Below are 17,872 nucleotides of genomic sequence, written 5' to 3'. Positions count from 1 at the left end.
CCACAAAAAGGAATGGAGTCATTAGCACTTATGGTTTGTAAATGGCACCCAGAATTATGTTGCACGAAGCACAATTTCAAATCATTCTGGGTCCATTTGTGTGAAAACAAGGTCCAATCAGGCTGAAACGTTACAGGAAGGTAGAATCTATTGAGTTGTAAGTGATCTGAACGTTTCATGATGATCGCACATTCCTATAGGGGGTCAAACCATGTCCCAAAGGTCACCGTGCCTGGTGTCACTTTAAAGAAGTAGTCCAGTTACACATTTGTGGGCTTATAACTTGGCTTCTGAATGTCCTAGAGAGGTCAGGTTTGTTTTAGTGTACTCCAATCAACAGCCCCTACAACCACAAAAAGGAATGGAGTCATTAGCACTTAAGGTTTGTAAATGGCACCCAGAATTATGTTGCACGAAGCACAATTTCACATCATTCTGGGTTCATTTGTGTGAAAACAAGGTCCAATCAGGCTCAAACGTTACAGGAAGGTAGAATCTATTGAGTTGTAAGTGATCTGAACGTTTCATGATTATAGCACTTTCCTAAGGGGGTCAAACCATGTCCCAAAGGTCACCGGATCTGGTGTCAATTTAAAGAAGTCGTCCAGTTACACCTTTGTTGGCTTATAACTTGGCTTCTGAATGTCCTAAAGAGATCAGGTTTGTTTTAGTGTACTCCAATCAACAGCCCCTACAACCACAAAAACGAATGGAGTCATTAGCACTTATGGTTTTTATATGGCACCCAGAATTATGTTTCACGAAGCACAATTTCACATCATTCTGGGTTCATTTGTGTGAAAACAAGGTCCAATCAGGCTGAAACGTTACAAGAAGGTAGAATCTATTGAGTTGTAAGTGATCTGAACGTTTCATGATGATCGCACATTCCTATAGGGGGTCAAACCATGTCCCAAAGGTCACCGGGCCTGGTGTCACTTTAAAGAAGTAGTCCAGTTACACCTTTGTGGGCTTATAACTTGGCTTCTGAATGACCTAGAAAGATCAGGTTTGTTTTAATGTACTCCAGTCAACAGCCCCTACAACCACAAAAAGGAATGGAGTCATTAGCACTTATGGTTTGTAAATGGCACCCAGAATTATGTTGCACGAAGCACAATTTCACATCATTCTGGGTCCATTTGTGTGAAAACAAGGTCCAATCAGGCTGAAACTTTACAGGAAGGTAGAATCTATTGAGTTGTATGTGATCTGAACGTGTCATGATGATCGCACATTCCTATAGGGGGTCAAACCATGTCCCAAAGGTCACCGTGCCTGGTGTCACTTTAAAGAAGTAGTCCAGTTACACATTTGTGGGCTTATAACTTGGCTTCTGAATGTCCTAGAGAGGTCAGGTTTGTTTTAGTGTACTCCAATCAACAGCCCCTACACCCACAAAAAGGAATGGAGTCATTAGCACTTATGGTTTGTAAATGGCACCCAGAATTATGTTGCACGAAGCACAATTTCACATCATTCTGGGTCCATTTGTGTGAAAACAAGGTCCAATCAGGCTGAAACGTTACAAGAAGTTAGAATCTATTGAGTTGTAAGTGATCTGAATGTTTCATGATGATCGCACATTCCTATAGGGGGTAAAACCATGTCCCAAAGGTCACCAGGCCTGGTGTCACATTAAAGAAGTAGTCCAGTTACACCTTTGTGGGCTTATAACTTGGCTTCTGAATGTCCTAGAGAGATCAGGTTTGTTTTAGTGTACTCCAATCAACAGCCCCTACAACCACAAAAAGGAATGGAGTCATTAGCACTTATGGTTTGTAAATGGCACCCAGAATTATGCTGCACGAAGCACAATTTCACATCATTCTGGGTCCATTTGTGTGAAAACAAGGTCCAATCAGGCTGAAACGTTACAAGAAGGTAGAATCTATTGAGTTGTAAGTGATCTGAATGTTTCATGATGATCGCACATTCCTATAAGGGGTCAAACCATGTCCCAAAGGTCACCGGATCTGGTGTCAATTTAAAGAAGTAGTCCAGTTACACATTTGTGGGCTTATAACTTGGCTTCTGAATGTCCTAGAGAGATCAGGTTTGTTTTAGTGTACTCCAATCAACAGCCCCTACAACCACAAAAAGGAATGGAGTCATTAGCACTTATGGTTTGTAAATGGCACCCAGAATTACGTTGCACGAAGCACAATTTCACATCATTCTGGGTCCATTTGTGTGAAAACAAGGTCCAATCAGGCTGAAACGTTACAAGAAGGTAGAATCTATTGAGTTGTAAGTGATCTGAACGTTTCATGATGATCGCACATTCCTATAGGGGGTAAAACCATGTCCCAAAGGTCAGCAGGCTTGGTGTCACTTTAAAGAAGTAGTCCAGTTACACATTTGTGGGCTTATAACTTGGCTTCTGAATGTCCTAGAGAGATCAGGTTTGTTTTAGTGTACTCCAATCAACAGCCCCTACAACCACAAAAAGGAATGGAGTCATTAGCACTTATGGTTTGTAAATGGCACCCAGAATTATGTTGCACGAAGCACAATTTCACATCATTCTGGGTCCATTTGTGTGAAAACAAGGTCCAATCAGGCTGAAACGTTACAAGAAGGTAGAATCTATTGAGTTGTAAGTGATCTGAACGTTTAATGAAGATCGCACATTCCCATAGGGGGTCAAACCATGTCCCAAAGGTCACCGGGCCTGGTGTCACTTTAAAGAAGTAGTCCAGTTACACATTTGTGGGGTTATAACTTGGCTTCTGAATGTCCTAGAGAGATCAGGTTTGTTTTAGTGTACTCCAATCAACAGCCCCTACACCCAAAAAAAGGAATGGAGTCATTAGCACTTATGGTTTTTAAATGGCACCCAGAATTATGTTGCACGAAGCACAATTTCACATCAATCTGGGTTCATTTGTGTGAAAACAACGTCCAATCAGGCTGAAACGTTACAAGAAGGTAGAATCTATTGAGTTGTAAGTGATCTGAACGTTTCATGATGATCGCACATTCCTATAGGGGGTCAAACCATGTCCCAAAGGTCACCGGGACTGGTGTCACTTTAAAGAAGTAGTCCAGTTACACCTTTGTGGGCTTATAACTTGGCTTCTGAATGTCCTAGAGAGATCAGGTTTGTTTTAATGTACTCCAATCAACAGCCCCTACAACCACAAAAAGGAATGGAGTCATTAGCACTTATGGTTTGTATATGGCACCCAGAATTATGTTGCACGAAGCACAATTTCACATCATTCTGGGTCCATTTGTGTGAAAACAAGGTCCAATCAGGCAGAAATGTTACAAGAAGGTAGAATCTATTGAGTTGTAAGTGATCTGAACATTTCATGATGATCACACATTCCTAGAGGGGGTAAAACCATGTCCCAAAGGTCACCAGGCCTGGTGTCACTTTAAAGAAGTAGTCCAGTTACACATTTGTGGGCTTATAACTTGGCTTCTGAATGTCCTAGAGAGATCAGGTTTGTTTTAGTGTACTCCAATCAACAGCCCCTACAACCACAAAAAGGAATGGAGTCATTAGCACTTATGGTTTGTAAATGGCACCCAGAATTATGTTGCACGAAGCACAATTTCACATCATTCTGGGTCCATTTGTGTGAAAACAAGGTCCAATCAGGTTGAAACGTTACAAGAAGGTAGAATCTTTTGAATTGTAAGTGATCTGAACGTTTCATGATGATCGCACATTCCTATAGTGGGTCAAACCATGTCCCAAAGGTCACCGGGCCTGGTGTCACTTTAAAGAAGTAGTCCAGTTACACCTTTGTGGGCTTATAACTTGGCTTCTGAATGTCCTAGAGAGATCAGGTTTGTTTTAATGTACTCCAGTCAACATCCCCTACAACCACAAAAAGGAATGGAGTCATTAGCACTTATGGTTTGTAAATGGCACCCAGAATTATGTTGCACGAAGCACAATTTCACATCATTCTGGGTCCATTTGTGTGAAAACAAGGTCCAATCAGGCTGAAACGTTACAAGAAGGTAGAATCTATTAAGTTGTAAGTGATGTTTCATGATGATCGCACATTCCTATAGGGGGTAAAACCATGTCCCAAAGGTCACCTGGCCTGGTGTCAATTTAAAGAAGTAGTCCAGTTACACATTTGTGGGCTTATAACTTGGCTTCTGAATGTCCTAGAGAGATCAGGTTTGTTTTAGTGTACTCCAATCAACAGCCCCTACAACCACAAAAAGGAATGGAGTCATTAGCACTTATGGTTTGTAAATGGCACCCAGAATTATGTTGCACGAAGCACAATTTCACATCATTCTGGGTCCATTTGTGTGAAAACAAGGTCCAATCAGGCTGAAACGTTACAAGAAGGTAGAATCTATTGAGCTGTAAGTGATCTGAACGTTTCATGATGATCGCACATTCCTATAGGGGGTCAAACCATGTCCCAAAGGTCACCGGGCCTGGTGTCACTTTAAAGAAGTAGTCCAGTTACACATTTGTGGGCTTATAACTTGGCTTCTGAATGTCCTAGAGAGATCAGGTTTGTTTTAGTGTACTCCAATCAACAGCCCCTACAACCACAAAAAGGAATGGAGTCATTAGCACTTATGGTTTTTAAATGGCAGCCAGAATTATGTTAAACGAAGCACAATTTCACATCATTCTGGGTCCATTTGTGTGAAAACAAGGTCCAATCAGGCTGAAACGTTACAAGAAGGTAGAATATATTGAGTTGTAAGTTATCTGAGTGTTTCATGATGATCGCACATTCCTATAAGGGGTCAAACCATGTCCCAAAGGTCACCGGATCTGGTGTCAATTTAAAGAAGTAGTCCAGTTACACATTTGTGGGCTTATAACTTGGCTTCTGAATGTCCTAGAGAGGTCAGGTGTGTTTTAGTGTACTCCAATCAACAGCCCCTACAACCACAAAAAGGAATGGAGTCATTAGCACTTATGGTTTTTAAATGGCACCCAGAATTATGTTGCACGAAGCACAATTTCACATCATTCTGGGTTCATTTGTGTGAAAACAAGGTCCAATCAGGCTGAAACGTTACAAGAAGGTAGAATCTATTGAGTTGTAAGTGATCTGAACGTTTCATGATGATCGCACATTCCTATAGGGGTCAAACCATGTCCCAAAGGTCACCGGGCCTGGTGTCACTTTAAAGAAGTAGTCCAGTTACACCTTTGTGGGCTTATAACTTGGCCTCTGAATGTCCTAGAGAGATCAGGTTTGTTTTCTATGTACTCCAATCAACAGCCCCTACAACCACATAAAGGAATGGAGTCATTAGCACTTATGGTTTGTAAATGGCACCCAGAATTATGTTGCATGAAGCACAATTTCACATCATTCTGGGTCCATTTGTGTGAAAACAAGGTCCAATCAGGCTGAAACGTTACATGAATGTAGAATCTATTGAGTTGTAAGTGATCTGAACGTTTCATGATGATCGCACATTCCTATAGGGGGTAAAACCATGTCCCAAAGGTCACCAGGCCTGGTGTAAATTTAAAGAAGTAGTCCAGTTACACATTTGTGGGCTTATAACTTGGCTTCTGAATGTCCTAGAGAGATCAGGTTTGTTTTAGTGTACTCCAATCAACAGCCCCTACAACCACAAAAAGGAATGGAGTCATTAGCACTTATGGTTTGTAAATGGCACCCAGAATAATGTTGCACGAAGCACAATTTCACATCATTCTGGGTCCATTTGTGTGAAAACAAGGTCCAATCAGGCTGAAACGTTACAAGAAGGTAGAATCTATTGAGTTGTAAGTGATCTGAACGTTTCATGATGATAGCACTTTCCTAAGGAGGTCAAACCATGTCCCAAAGGTCACCGGATCTGGTGTCACTTTAAAGAAGTAGTCCAGTTACACATTTGTGGGCTTATAACTTGGCTTCTGAATGTCCTAGAGAGATCAGGTTTGTTTTAGTGTACTCCAATCAACAGCCCCTACAACCACAAAAAGGAATGGAGTCATTATCACTTATGGTTTTTAAATGGCACCCAGAATTATGTTGCACGAAGCACAATTTCACATCATTCTGGGTTAATTTGTGTGAAAACAAGGTCCAATCAGGCTGAAACGTTACAAGAAGGTAGAATCTAGTTAGTTGTAAGTGATCTGAACTTTTCATGATGATCGCACATTCCTATAGGGGGTCAAACCATGTCCCAAAGGTCACCGGGCCTGGTGTCACTTTAAAGAAGTAGTCCAGTTACACATTTGTGAGCTTATAACTTGGCTTCTGAATGTCCTAGAGAGACCAGGTTTGTTTTAATGTACTCCAATAAACAGCCCCTACAACACAAAACGGAATGGAGTCATTAGCACTTATGGTTTGTAAATGGCACCCAGAATTATGTTGCATGAAGCACAATTTCACATCATTCTGGGTCCATTTGTGTGAAAACAAGGTCCAATCAGGCTGAAACGTTACAAGAAGGTACAATCTATTGAGTTGTAAGTGATCTGAACGTTTCATGATGATCGCACATTCCTATAGGGGGTCAAACCATGTCCCAAAGGTCACCGGGCCTGGTGTCACTTTAAAGAAGTAGTCCAGTTACACATTTGTGGGCTTATAACTTGGCTTCTGAATGTCCTAGAGAGACCAGGTTTGTTTTAGTGTACTCCAATCAACAGCCCCTACAACCACAAAAAGGAATGGAGTCATTAGCACTTATGGTTTGTAAATGGCACCCAGAATTATGTTAAACGAAGCACAATTTCACATCATTCTGGGTCCATTTGTGTGAAAACAAGGTCCAGTCAGGCTGAAACGTTACAAGAAGGTAGAATATATTGAGTTGTAAGTGATCTGAGTGTTTCATAATGATCGCACATTCCTATAAGGGGTCAAACCATGTCCCAAAGGTCACCGGATCTGGTGTCAATTTAAAGAAGTAGTCCAGTTACACATTTGTGGGCTTATAACTTGGCTTCTGAATGTCCTAGAGAGGTCAGGTGTGTTTTAGTGTACTCCAATCAACAGCCCCTACAACCACAAAAAGGAATGGAGTCATTAGCACTTATGGTTTTTAAATGGCACCCAGAATTATGTTGCACGAAGCACAATTTCACATCATTCTGGGTTCATTTGTGTGAAAACAAGGTCCAATCAGGCTGAAACGTTACAAGAAGGTAGAATCTATTGAGTTGTAAGTGATCTGAACGTTTCATGATGATCGCACATTCCTATAGGGGTCAAACCATGTCCCAAAGGTCACCGGGCCTGGTGTCACTTTAAAGAAGTAGTCCAGTTACACCTTTGTGGGCTTATAACTTGGCCTCTGAATGTCCTAGAGAGATCAGGTTTGTTTTCTATGTACTCCAATCAACAGCCCCTACAACCACATGAAGGAATGGAGTCATTAGCACTTATGGTTTGTAAATGGCACCCAGAATTATGTTGCATGAAGCACAATTTCACATCATTCTGGGTCCATTTGTGTGAAAACAAGGTCCAATCAGGCTGAAACGTTACATGAATGTAGAATCTATTGAGTTGTAAGTGATCTGAACGTTTCATGATGATCGCACATTCCTATAGGGGGTAAAACCATGTCCCAAAGGTCACCAGGCCTGGTGTCAATTTAAAGAAGTAGTCAAGTTACACATTTGTGGGCTTATAACTTGGCTTCTGAATATCCTAGAGAGGTCAGGTTTGTTTTAGAGTACTCCAATTAACAGCCCCCATTACCCCAAAAAGGAATGGAGTCATTAGCACTTATGGTTTTTAAATGGCACCAAGAATTATGTTGCACGAAGCACAATTTCACATCATTCTGGGTTCATTTGTGTGAAAACAAGGTTCAATCAGGCAGAAACGTTATAGGAAGGTAGAATCTATTGAGTTGTAAGTGATCTGAACGTTTCATGATGATAGCACTTTCCTAAGGAGGTCAAACCATGTCCCAAAGGTTTCCGGATCTGGTGTCAATTTAAAGAAGTAGTCCAGTTACACATTTGTGGGCATATAACTTGGCTTCTGAATGTCCTAGAGAGATCAGGTTTGTTTTAGTGTACTCCAATCAACAGCCCCTACAACCACAAAAAGGAATGGAGTCATTAGCACTTATGGTTTTTAAATGGCACCCAGAATTATGTTGCACGAAGCACAATTTCACATCATTCTGGGTTCATTTGTGTGAAAACAAGGTCCAATCAGGCTGAAATGTTACAAGAAGGTAGAATATATTGAGTTGTAAGTGATCTGAACGTTTCATGATGATCGCACATTCCTATAGGGGGTCAAATCATGTCCCAAAGGTCACCGGGCCTGGTGTCACTTTAAAGAAGTAGTCGAGTTACACCTTTGTGTGCTTATAACTTGGCTTCTGAATGTCCTAGAGAGATCAGGTTTGTTTTAATGTACTCCAATCAACAGCCCCTACAACCACAAAAAGGAATGGAGTCATTAGCACTTATGGTTTGTAAATGGCACCCAGAATTATGTTGCACGAAACACAATTTCACATCATTCTGGGTCCATTTGTGTGAAAACAAGGTCCAATCAGGCAGAAACGTTACAAGAAGGTAGAATCTATTGAGTTGTAAGTGATCTGAACGTTTCATGATGATCGCACATTCCTATAGGGGGTAAAACCATGTCCCAAAGGTCACCAGGCCTGGTGTCACTTTAAAGTAGTCCAGTTACACATTTGTGGGCTTATAACTTGGCTTCTGAATGTCCTTGAGAGATCAGGTTTGTTTTAGTGTACTCCAATCAACAGCCCCTACAACCACAAAAAGGAATGGAGTCATTAGCACTTATGGTTTGTAAATGGCACCCAGAATTATGTTGCACGAAGCACAATTTCACATCATTCTGGGTCCATTTGTGTGAAAACAAGGTCCATTCAGGCTGAAACGTTACAAGAAGGTAGAATCTATTGAATTGTAAGTGATCTGAACGTTTCATGATGATCGCACATTCCTATAGGGGGTCAAACCATGTCCCAAAGGTCACCGGGCCAGGTGTCACTTTAAAGAAGTAGTCCAGCTACACCTTTGTGGGCTTATAACTTGGCTTCTGAATGTCCTAGAGAGATCAGATTTGTTTTAATGTACTCCAATCAACAGCCGCTACAACCACAAAAAGGAATGGAGTCATTAGCACTTATGGTTTGTAAATGGCACCCAGAATTATGTTGCACGAAGCACAATTTCACATCATTCTGGGTCCATTTGTGTGAAAACAAGGTCCAATCAGGCAGAAATGTTACAAGAAGGTAGAATCTATTGAGTTGTAAGTGATCTGAACGTTTCATGATGATCGCACATTCCTATAGGGGGTAAAACCATGTCCCAAAGGTCACCAGGCCTGGTGTCACTTTAAAGAAGTAGTCCAGTTACACATTTGTGGGCTTATAACTTGGCTTCTGAATGTCCTAGAGAGATCAGGTTTGTTTTAGTGTACTCCAATCAACAGCCCCTACAACCACAAAAAGGAATGGAGTCATTAGCACTTATGGTTTGTAAAGGGCACCCAGAATTATGTTGCACGAAGCACAATTTCACATCATTCTGGGTCCATTTGTGTGAAAACAAGGTCCAATCAGGCTGAAACGTTACAAGAAGGTAGAATCTATTGATTTGTAAGTGATCTGAACGTTTCATGATGATCGCACATTCCTATAGGGGGTCAAACCATGTCCCAAAGGTCACCGGGCCAGGTGTCACTTTAAAGAAGTAGTCCAGCTACACCTTTGTGGGCTTATAACTTGGCTTCTGAATGTCCTAGAGAGGTCAGGTTTGTTTTAGTGTACTCCAATCAACAGCCCCTACAACCACAAAAAGGAATGGAGTCATTAGCACTTATGGTTTGTAAATGGCACCCAGAATTATGTTGCACGAAGCACAATTTCACATCATTCTGGGTTCATTTGTGTGAAAACAAGGTCCAATCAGGCTGAAACGTTACAAGAAGGTAGAATGTATTGAGTTGTAAGTGATCTGAATGTTTCATGATGATCGCACATTCCTATAAGGGGTCAAACCATGTCCCAAAGGTCACCGGATCTGGTGTCACTTTAAAGAAGTAGTCCAGTTACACCTTTGTGGGCTTATAACTTGGCTTCTGAATATCCTAGAGAGGTCAGGTTTGTTTTAGAGTACTCCAATTAACAGCAACCATTACCACAAAAAGGAATGGAGTCATTAGCACTTATGGTTTTTAAATGGCACCCAGAATTATGTTGCACGAAGCACACTTTCACATCATTCTGGGTTCATTTGTGTGAAAACAAGGTCCAATCAGGCTGAAACGTTACAAGAAGGTAGAATCTATTGAGTTGTAAGTGATCTGAATGTTTCATGATGATCTCACATTCCTATAGGGGTCAAACCATGTCCCAAAGGTCACCGGGCCTGGTGTCACTTTAAAGAAGTAGTCCAGTTACACCTTTGTGGGCTTATAACTTGGCCTCTGAATGTCCTAGAGAGATCAGGTTTGTTTTAATGTACTCCAATCAACAGCCCCTACAACCACAAAAATGAATGGAGTCATTAGCACTTATGGTTTGTAATTATGTTGCATGAAGCACAATTTCACATCATTCTGGGTCCATTTGCGTGAAAACAAGGTCCAATCAGGCTGAAACGTTACAAGAAGGTAGAATCTATTGAGTTGTAAGTGATCTGAACGTTTCATGATGATCGCACATTCCTATAGGGGGTAAAACCATGTCCCAAAGGTCACCAGGCCTGGTGTCACTTTAAAGAAGTAGTCCAGTTACACATTTGTGGGCTTATACTTGGCTTCTGAATGTCCTAGAGAGATCAGGTTTGTTTTAGTGTACTCCAATCAACAGCCCCTACAACCACAAAAAGGAATGGAGTCATTAGCACTTATGGTTTTTAAATGGCACCCAGAATTATGTTGCACGAAGCACAATTTTACATCATTCTGGGTCCATTTGTGTGAAAACAAAGTCCAGTCAGGCTGAAACGTTACAGGAAGCTAGAATCTATTGAGTTGTAAGTGATCTGAACGTTTCATGATGATCACACATTCCTATAAGGGGTCAAACCATGTCCCAAAGGTCACCGGATCTGGTGACACTTTAAAGAAGTAGTCCAGTTACACATTTGTGGGCTTATAACTTGGCTTCTGAATGTCCTAGAGAGATCAGGTTTGTTTTAGTGTACTCCAATCAACAGCCCCTACAACCACAAAAAGGAATGGAGTCATTAGCACTTATGGTTTTTAAATGGCACCCAGAATTATGTTGCACAAAGCACAATTTCACATCATTCTGGGTTCATTTGTGTGAAAACAAGGTCCAATCAGGCTGAAACGTTACAGGAAGGTAGAATCTATTGATTTGTAAGTGATCTGAACGTTTCATGATGATAGCACTTTCCTAAGGGGGTCAAACCATGTCCCAAAAGTCACCGGATCTGATGTCAATTTAAAGAAGTAGTCCAGTTACACCTTTATGGGCTTATAACTTGGCTTCTGAATATCCTAGAGAGGTCAGGTTTGTTTTAGAGTACTCCAATTAACAGCCCCCATTACCACAAAAAGGAATGGAGTCATTAGCACTTATGGTTTTTAAATGGCACCCAGAATTATGTTGCACGAAGCACAATTTCACATCATTCTGGGTTCATTTGTGTGAAAACAAGGTCCAATCAGGCTGAAACGTTAAAAGAAGGTAGAATCTATTGAGTTGTAAGTGATCTGAACGTTTCATGATGATCGCACATTCCTATAGGGGGTCAAACCATGTCCCAAAGGTCACCGGGCCTGGTGTCACTTTAAAGAAGTCGTCGAGTTACACCTTTGTGGGCTTATAACTTGGCTTCTGAATGACCTAGAGAGATCAGGTTTGTTTTAATGTACTCCAATCAACAGCCCCTACAACCACAAAAAGGAATGGCGTCATTAGCACTTATGGTTTGTAAATGGCACCCAGAATTATGTTGCACGAAGCACAATTTCACATCATTCTGGGTCCATTTGTGTGAAAACAAGGTCCAATCAGGCTGAAACGTTACAAGAAGGTAGAATCTATTGAGTTGTAAGTGATCTGAACGTTTAATGATGATCGCACATTCCCATAGGGGGTCAAACCATGTCCCAAAGGTCACCGGGCCTGGTGTCACTTTAAAGAAGTAGTCCAGTTACACATTTGTGGGCTTATAACTTGGCTTCTGAATATCCTAGAGAGGTCAGGTTTGTTTTATAGTACTCCAATTAACAGCCCCATTACCCCAAAAAGGAATGGAGTCATTAGCACTTATGGTTTTTAAATGGCACCCAGAATTATGTTGCACGAAGCACAATTTCACATCATTCTGGGTTCATTTGTGTGAAAACAAGGTCCAATCAGGCTGAAACGTTACAAGAAGGTAGAATCTATTGAGTTGTAAGTGATCTGAATGTTTCATGATGATCGCACATTCCTATAGGGGTCAAACCATGTCCCAAAGGTCACCGGGCCTGGTGTCACTTTAAAGAAGTAGTCCAGTTACACCTTTGTGGGCTTATAACTTGGCCTCTGAATGTCCTAGAGAGATCAGGTTTGTTTTAATGTACTCCAATCAACAGCCCCTACAACCACAAAAAGGAATGGAGTCATTAGCACTTATGGTTTGTAAATGGCACCCAGAATTATGTTGCATGAAGCACAATTTCACATCATTCTGGGTCCATTTGTGTGAAAACAAGGTCCAATCAGGCTGAAACGTTACAAGAAGGTAGAATCTATTGAGTTGTAAGTGATCTGAACATTTCATGATGATCGCACATTCCTATAGGGGGTAAAACCATGTCCCAAAGGTCACCAGGCCTGGTGTCACTTTAAAGAAGTAGTCCAGTTACACATTTGTGGGCTTATAACTTGGCTTCTGAATGTCCTAGAGAGATCAGGTTTGTTTTAGTGTACTCCAATCAACAGCCCCTACAACCACAAAAAGGAATGGAGTCATTAGCACTTATGGTTTGTAAATGGCACCCAGAATTATGTTGCACGAAGCACAATTTCACATCATTCTGGGTCCATTTGTGTGAAAACAAGGTCCAATCAGGCTGAAACATTACAAGAAGGTAGAATCTATTGAGTTGTAAGTGATCTGAACGTTTCATGATGGTCGCACATTCCTATAGGGGGTCAAACCATGTCCCAAAGGTCACCGGGACTGGTGTCACTTTAAAGAAGTAGTCCAGTTACACCTTTGTGGGCTTATAACTTGGCTTCTGAATGTCCTAGAGAGATCAGGTTTGTTTTAATGTACTCCAATAAACAGACCCTACAACAAAAAACTGAATGGAGTCATTAGCACTTATGGTTTGTAAATGGCACCCAGAATTATGTTGCACGAAGCACAATTTCACATCATTCTGGGTCCATTTGTGTGAAAACAAGGTCCAATCAGGCTGAAACGTTACAAGAAGGTAGAATCTATTGAGTTGTAAGTGATCTGAACGTTTAATGATGATCGCACATTCCTATAGGGGGTAAAACCATGTCCCAAAGGTCACCAGGCCTGGTGTCACTTTAAAGTAGTCCAGTTACACATTTGTGTGCTTATAACTTGGCTTCTGAATGTCCTAGAGAGATCTGGTTTGTTTTAGTGTACTCCAATCAACAGCCCCTACAACCACAAAAAGGAATGGAGTCATTAGCACTTATGGTTTGTAAATGGCACCCAGAATTATGTTGCACGAAGCACAATTTCACATCATTCTGGGTCCATTTGTTTGAAAACAAGGTCCAATCAGGCTGAAACGTTACAAGAAGGTAGAATCTATTGAGTTGTAAGTGATCTGAACGTTTCATGATGATCGCACATTCCTATAGGGGTCAAACCATGTCCCAAAGGTCACCGGGCCTGGTGTCACTTTAAAGAAGTAGTCCAGTTACACATTTGTGGGCTTATAACTTGGCTTCTGAATGTCCTAGAGAGATCAGGTTTGTTTTAGTGTACTCCAATCAACAGCCCCTACAACCACAAAAAGGAATGGAGTCATTAGCACTTATGGTTTGTAAAGGGCACCCAGAATTATGTTGCACGAAGCACAGTTTCACATCATTCTGGGTTCATTTGTGTGAAAACAAGGTCCAATCAGGCTGAAACGTTACAAGAAGGTAGAATGTATTGAGTTGTAAGTGATCTGAATGTTTCATGATGATCGCACATTCCTATAAGGGGTCAAACCATGTCCCAAAGGTCACCGGATCTGGTGTCACTTTAAAGAAGTAGTCCAGTTACACCTTTGTGGGCTTATAACTTGGCTTCTGAATATCCTAGAGAGGTCAGGTTTGTTTTAGAGTACTCCAATTAACAGCAACCATTACCACAAAAAGGAATGGAGTCATTAGCACTTATGGTTTTTAAATGGCACCCAGAATTATGTTGCACGAAGCACACTTTCACATCATTCTGGGTTCATTTGTGTGAAAACAAGGTCCAATCAGGCTGAAACGTTACAAGAAGGTAGAATCTATTGAGTTGTAAGTGATCTGAATGTTTCATGATGATCTCACATTCCTATAGGGGTCAAACCATGTCCCAAAGGTCACCGGGCCTGGTGTCACTTTAAAGAAGTAGTCCAGTTACACCTTTGTGGGCTTATAACATGGCCTCTGAATGTCCTAGAGAGATCAGGTTTGTTTTAATGTACTCCAATCAACAGCCCCTACAACCACAAAAATGAATGGAGTCATTAGCACTTATGGTTTGTAATTATGTTGCATGAAGCACAATTTCACATCATTCTGGGTCCATTTGTGTGAAAACAAGGTCCAATCAGGCTGAAACGTTACAAGAAGGTAGAATCTATTGAGTTGTAAGTGATCTGAACGTTTCATGATGATCGCACATTCCTATAGGGGGTAAAACCATGTCCCAAAGGTCACCAGGCCTGGTGTCACTTTAAAGAAGTAGTCCAGTTACACATTTGTGGGCTTATAACTTGGCTTCTGAATGTCCTAGAGAGATCAGGTTTGTTTTAGTGTACTCCAATCAACAGCCCCTACAACCACAAAAAGGAATGGAGTCATTAGCACTTATGGTTTGTAAATGGCACCCAGAATTATGTTGCACGAAGCACAATTTTACATCATTCTGGGTCCATTTGTGTGAAAACAAAGTCCAGTCAGGCTGAAACGTTACAGGAAGCTAGAATCTGTTGAGTTGTAAGTGATCTGAACGTTTCATGATGATCACACATTCCTATAAGGGGTCAAACCATGTCCCAAAAGTCACCGGATCTGATGTCAATTTAAAGAAGTAGTCCAGTTACACCTTTATGGGCTTATAACTTGGCTTCTGAATGTCCTAGAGAGATCAGGTTTGTTTTAATGTACTCCAATCAACAGCCCCTACAACCACAAAAAGGAATGGCGTCATTAGCACTTATGGTTTGTAAATGGCACCCAGAATTATGTTGCACGAAGCACAATTTCACATCATTCTGGGTCCATTTGTGTGAAAACAAGGTCCAATCAGGCTGAAACGTTACAAGAAGGTTGAATCTATTGAGTTGTAAGTGATCTGAACGTTTCATGATGATCGCACATTCCTATAGGGGGTCAAACCATGTCCCAAAGGTCACCGGGCCTGGTGTCACTTTAAAGAAGTCGTCGAGTTACACCTTTGTGGGCTTATAACTTGGCTTCTGAATGTCCTAGAGAGATCAGGTTTGTTTTAATGTACTCCAATCAACAGCCCCTACAACCACAAAAAGGAATGGCGTCATTAGCACTTATGGTTTGTAAATGGCACCCAGAATTATGTTGCACGAAGCACAATTTCACATCATTCTGGGTCCATTTGTGTGAAAACAAGGTCCAATCAGGCTGAAACGTTACAAGAAGGTAGAATCTATTGAGTTGTAAGTGATCTGAACGTTTAATGATGATCGCACATTCCCATAGGGGGTCAAACCATGTCCCAAAGGTCACCGGGCCTGGTGTCACTTTAAAGAAGTAGTCCAGTTACACATTTGTGGGCTTATAACTTGGCTTCTGAATATCCTAGAGAGGTCAGGTTTGTTTTATAGTACTCCAATTAACAGCCCCATTACCCCAAAAAGGAATGGAGTCATTAGCACTTATGGTTTTTAAATGGCACCCAGAATCATGTTGCACGAATCACAATTTCACATCATTCTGGGTTCATTTGTGTGAAAACAAGGTCCAATCAGGCTGAAACGTTACAAGAAGGTAGAATCTATTGAGTTGTAAGTGATCTGAATGTTTCATGATGATCGCACATTCCTATAGGGGTCAAACCATGTCCCAAAGGTCACCGGGCCTGGTGTCACTTTAAAGAAGTAGTCCAGTTACACCTTTGTGGGCTTATAACTTGGCCTCTGAATGTCCTAGAGAGATCAGGTTTGTTTTAATGTACTCCAATCAACAGCCCCTACAACCACAAAAAGGAATGGAGTCATTAGCACTTATGGTTTGTAAATGGCACCCAGAATTATGTTGCATGAAGCACAATTTCACATCATTCTGGGTCCATTTGTGTGAAAACAAGGTCCAATCAGGCTGAAACGTTACAAGAAGGTAGAATCTATTGAGTTGTAAGTGATCTGAACATTTCATGATGATCGCACATTCCTATAGGGGGTAAAACCATGTCCCAAAGGTCACCAGGCCTGGTGTCACTTTAAAGAAGTAGTCCAGTTACACATTTGTGGGCTTATAACTTGGCTTCTGAATGTCCTAGAGAGATCAGGTTTGTTTTAGTGTACTCCAATCAACAGCCCCTACAACCACAAAAAGGAATGGAGTCATTAGCACTTATGGTTTGTAAATGGCACCCAGAATTATGTTGCACGAAGCACAATTTCACATCATTCTGGGTCCATTTGTGTGAAAACAAGGTCCAATCAGGCTGAAACATTACAAGAATGTAGAATCTATTGAGTTGTAAGTGATCTGAACGTTTCATGATGGTCGCACATTCCTATAGGGGGTCAAACCATGTCCCAAAGGTCACCGGGCCTGGTGTCACTTTAAAGAAGTAGTCCAGTTACACGTTTGTGGGCTCATAACTTGGCTTCTGAATGTCCTAGAGAGATCAGGTTTGTTTTAATGTACTCCAATAAACAGCCCCTACAACAAAAAACTGAATGGAGTCATTAGCACTTATGGTTTGTAAATGGCACCCAGAATTATGTTGCACGAAGCACAATTTCACATCATTCTGGGTCCATTTGTGTGAAAACAAGGTCCAATCAGGCTGAAACGTTACAAGAAGGTAGAATCTATTGAGTTGTAAGTGATCTGAACGTTTAATGATGATCGCACATTCCTATAGGGGGTAAAACCATGTCCCAAAGGTCACCAGGCCTGGTGTCACTTTAAAGAAGTAGTCCAGTTACACATTTGTGTGCTTATAACTTGGCTTCTGAATGTCCTAGAGAGATCTGGTTTGTTTTAGTGTACTCCAATCAACAGCCCCTACAACCACAAAAAGGAATGGAGTCATTAGCACTTATGGTTTGTAAATGGCACCCAGAATTATGTTGCACGAAGCACAATTTCACATCATTCTGGGTCCATTTGTTTGAAAACAAGGTCCAATCAGGCTGAAACGTTACAAGAAGGTAGAATCTATTGAGTTGTAAGTGATCTGAACGTTTCATGATGATCGCACATTCCTATAGGGGTCAAACCATGTCCCAAAGGTCACCGGGCCTGGTGTCACTTTAAAGAAGTAGTCCAGTTACACATTTGTGGGCTTATAACTTGGCTTCTGAATATCCTAGAGAGGTCAGGTTTGTTTTACAGTACTCCAATTAACAGCCCTCATTACCCCAAAAAGGAATGGAGTCATTAGCACTTATGGTTTTTAAATGGCACCCAGAATTATGTTGCACGAAGCACAATTTCACATCATTCTGGGTTTATTTGTGTGAAAACAAGGTCCAATCAGGCAGAA

The sequence above is a fragment of the Nothobranchius furzeri genome, chromosome 10, assembly GCF_043380555.1.
Source record: "Nothobranchius furzeri strain GRZ-AD chromosome 10, NfurGRZ-RIMD1, whole genome shotgun sequence".
In the NCBI taxonomy this organism is placed as follows: domain Eukaryota; kingdom Metazoa; phylum Chordata; class Actinopteri; order Cyprinodontiformes; family Nothobranchiidae; genus Nothobranchius; species Nothobranchius furzeri.
The sequence above is the reverse complement of the archived record's forward strand: the minus strand, read 5'-3'. Positions refer to the sequence as shown.